A 4562-nucleotide genomic window follows, 5' to 3' on the forward strand; every position below is an offset into this window, starting at 1 on the left:
GGATGTGGGTTATCTCACTGCAGCAGCCTCAGTGTTACACCCATTGGTCTCTTTGCTCGAAATTACCCCTTGTCATCTTTCAGGGCATTTTTGTGCAACAGGATAGTAGGATGATGGTAAAAATGACACTTAAAATTATTTATTTGCTGCGCTGGGTCTTAGTTCCAACTCTTGGAGTCTTCAATCTCTGTTATGTTGTGTGGGATATTTTAGTTGCAGCATGTAGGATCTAGTTCCTGGACCAAGGATCAAGCCCTGACCCCCTGCACTGGGAACAGAGTCTTAGTCACTGACCCACCAGGGAAGTCCCCCAAATGGCACATTTTAACCCTGATTCTAATAGCAGCTCTGGCAGTCTATGGCCTATGTGTGTCATATCCATGACAACTTGTTTCACCAATTTATGCCTCATTTTATTTATCTGGAGATGGTTTTTGTCATTACTGATGAAGTAATGAAGTATTTACTAAATACTAGTGTGTGTGTATGTATATATATATGTACACATACACACACAGTTTAATTGCTAAGTTTTGTCCTATTCTTGCAACCCCACTCTTCTGTCCATGGAATTCTCCAAGGAAGAACGCTGGAGTGGGTTGCCATTTCCTTTTCCAGGGGACCTTCCCAACCCAGGAATCAAACTTGTGTTTCCTGCATTGCAGGCAGATTCTTTACTGACTGAGGTAGAAGGGTAGCCCATATGTATATACACAACATATTACTATATATCATTTACTATATACTATAATCTAGTATTTACTAGAGTATACGGGGATATAGTCTAGTAAAAACCAAATGGTATTTTTTTGAAGACTGAATAATTGATATTCATAAAAGATAGTCAAAATCTTTAGAAGTCCTTGACTATTTGTTTAGCTACTTTTTAAGATAATTTTCTTATTTTTTTCATTTTTTACTAAAAGCACATCACTTGTTTAATTTTTTTAGCAATACATGTTCATTAAGACGATCTGTAAAGTATGAAAATATGTAGAGAAAATGAAACTTTCTCACATCAATGAATATATAGTCTAGTAGATTTACTTCTTTTCTAGACATATACATTCTCTCACACATACAGACATTTTAATAGAGTAAAATTATGTCATTTCACATAACGTATGTCACATATATTTTCAAACATTAAAACCTTTAAAATTATTTTGTTATCACATATTGTACCATTCTATTGACTTACCACAATTTAATAAATAATGCCCCTATTTTTAAAAATATATGCCTTTAAATGTTATCTTTTACCTGCTCTTAGAAGCACAACTGTGATGAATATCAGAGCTAGGTCAGAATCTATGTGGGCACTTCTGTCAATTTTAGGGCCAATTTTTTTAAGAGGACATATTGAGTCAATGTTTAGAAATATTTTTAGGTTTTGATGCATTGAGCCAAATGGCTTTCCTAATGATTTTCATTAGTTTACACTCCCACCTGCATCAGATATTTGCTAAGATTTATAATAATTGTACATACTTTCCTTGTTTTATGTTATTTTGCTAAATAACTTCAAAAATTAGCTAAGGATGAGTGAAAGTGAAAGTGAAGTTGCTCAGTCATTTCTGACTCTTTGCGACCCCGTAGCCTGTAGCCTACCAGGCTTCTCCGTCCATGGGATTTTCCAGGCAAGCATACTGGAGTGGGTTACCATTTCCTTCTCTAGGAGATCTTCCCGACCCAGGGATTGAACCTGGGTCTCCTGCATTGTAGGCAGACGCTTTACCATCTGAGCCACCAGGGAAGTGATGAGTAGACAGTATCAAAAACTATTACATCATATTCAATATTAGGAGAATCCAATAAGGAATATACACACACACACAAACACACATAGAATATACATATATAATTAGAATATAAGCACAGAGACACACATACATGTATGCACAAAAGAAACATATATAAAGCAAAGTTCTTACTTTAGTAAGCACTTAAAAAGGTCTGGGTTATTAAGAACAAATGACAAATGTGGTTAAATATCTGATTAGAAAACCTAACATGTTTTGATTGCTTTTCTGCTGTAATGCAGGTGGGTTTTATGGGGAATATAAAAGTGTGTGATCTGGTTGTGTGACTTTAGGACTGGGAACATCACACTGAAGCTGTCAGCCTGGCAAATATTTTAAAAGGCTAAAAATAGCAGGTGTTGACATAGATATGGAGCACTGTGAAGTCTCAGGCACAGCTGGAAAGGTGGAAGTACAAAATGGTAAAGGGCAGAACCACCTTGAATAGATTTCTTTGGCAACAGCTCAGAAGATGAAGGTGTGCAGATTCTTTGATTCAGTAATCCTGTTCGCTAAGTATCTACTTGAAGGAGTTAATCACATGCCCCAAAAAACATTATAGGAATTTACACTACAGCACTGATTGCATTGGTTAAAAAAAAAAAATGAAACCTCATAAAGGCTCGTTGGAAGGAAACTGCACTAATAAATTATTGCATATGCATAGTTCTCACATTGGAGCACTGTTAAAATTAATACATGCAATCATAGATCTTTTCGAAAATAGTGTATTTTTGATACATATTTGTTTAGTAAATTTTTTGTAATGTGCATGAGATTGAGTAAAATAGTAAACCCAGAAGTTACCTTTGCAATGGGACGGGGGAGTTTCCTGGAGATCCAGTGATTAAGACTTAGCCTCCCAATTCCAGGGGCACAGGTTCACTCCCTGGTCAGAGCGCTGTTATCCCACATGCCTTGTGGCCAAAAGAAAGAAAGAAAGAAAGAAGACTGTAAATGTTAATAGAAGCAATATTGGGACAAATTCAATAAAGACTTAATAAAACAATATACATCAGAAAAAAAAAAAAGCTCTTAAAATGGGAGGGAAGGGAAAAAGATCAAGGAAGGATACAAATGGGAATAGGGCATTACACTTTACTATTTTAACACTCTAAACAAGGTAAAAGCAAAAAGAGCACAGAATGTTAAAATTGATCAAATTGAGTGGTGAGTACATTAACATGCCTTATCACAATCCATCTTTCTCTGTTTGGAACATTCATTTGATAACCTTTTGAAAACTGTTGATATATCGTCAGACAAATCAAAGTGTTTGTTTCTTTTCGTCTCTCATCTGAACATAATCGCTCCCCCTGCCCCCCCACCTCCACCCTGCCATCCTCTGTTGCCTTCCTTGTTCTGTGCCTCAGGAGGAACTGGTTGTGAAGTTTTGTCTTCATTTTCCCAGGACTACTCTGTTGCCAGAATCTCATAATCTAAAGGCCCATCCACAGGTCTAACCATCACTTCCTACCTTCTTTATCATCTCATTGTTTCTGATGGTTTTTTCTGCCTCTTTCATTTTTCCTCCTGAGATCCTTATCAACCTCCTAGTCCACTGGTCTTTCCTTGATCTTGCAGGTTTTCCCAGTGGATAAAACTATTTTTCTATTTTCATTTTAGCCCTACTCATCGTTTAGAGTGCATGTTCTATCCAATACCGACAGTGACCATTTAATATTGAATTAGAATACATCTAATAGAATATATCTATAGTCACTGGAGATTCCCTGGTGGCTCAGACAGTAAAGCGGGAGACCTGGGTTTGATCCCCGGGTTGAGAAGATCCCCTGGAGAAGGAAATGGCAACCCACTCCAGTACTCTTGCCTAGAAAATTCCATGGATGGAGGGGCCTGGTGGGCTACAGTCCATGGGGTCGCAAAGAGTCAGACATGACTAAGGGACTTCACTTTCACTTGTAGTCACTGGAATGCAATCCAAACTCCTTTCCGTGGCCTACGAAGTTCTACATAATCTGGCATCTCTAACCTCATCCTCTAGTCCTCATCCTATAGTCATTAAAATCCAACTATACTCACTTTTTCTTCTTCAGACATAAAGCTGTATTTATTCCTCATACCTTTGCACTTTTCCCCCACTCTGCCTATTATAATCTTTATTCAGATCTTCATATGAATGGATTCTATGTTTCATCAATATGTCCCATTAAATGCTATATCCTCAGGGGACCCCTTCCTCACCACTGTATCTTGTCTCCATGCCATCCTTTATTCTATGGACTCAAGCCCTCCTCTGTTCTGTCCACAGGATTTCCTGGGCAAGAATAATGGAGTCGGTTGCCATTTCCTTCTCCAGGGGATCTTCCCTACCCAGGGATTGAACCTGCATCTCCTGCATTGCAGGCAAATTCTTTACCATTGAGCCATGTGGAAAGCCTGGTGGCTTCATTATCACCTAGTTTTTACTTTTATACTTGGCAATTGCCTGCCTTCATACTAGAATGCAAGCAACACAGAGAAAACCACACTTTAAAAAAAAATTGTACCATAGTCACAAGACTGAAAAAGAGCCTGGCATGCAATTGATATTTAATAAATATCATTGAATGAATGCATGAACTATATGCTCTCCATACCACTGAGCAATGCATGATATTTTTTCTAGTTGATCCTTATCTGAGTGTCTAATGCAGCTGTTTCAAAGCTTTTTTTGTGCCCCAAACTTCCAGGCATGACTTTGCTTCTCTCATTTTCAGATAATCACTAGGTTGCCTACTGGACTGTAAACATTAGGCC

The 4562-nt window shown here is 37.8% G+C and overlaps 1 non-coding gene across 1 annotated transcript; it reads right to left on the reverse strand.

The window, feature by feature from the left end:
• Positions 1–1684: 1684 nt before the first annotated feature.
• TRNAC-ACA (transfer RNA cysteine (anticodon ACA)) lies at positions 1685–1756 on the reverse strand. Its single transcript has one exon. It is a non-coding gene; the product is annotated as a tRNA-Cys (tRNA).
• Positions 1757–4562: the final 2806 nt, after the last annotated feature.

This window comes from Muntiacus reevesi, chromosome 7 (genome assembly GCF_963930625.1).
Source record: "Muntiacus reevesi chromosome 7, mMunRee1.1, whole genome shotgun sequence".
Classification (NCBI taxonomy): domain Eukaryota; kingdom Metazoa; phylum Chordata; class Mammalia; order Artiodactyla; family Cervidae; genus Muntiacus; species Muntiacus reevesi.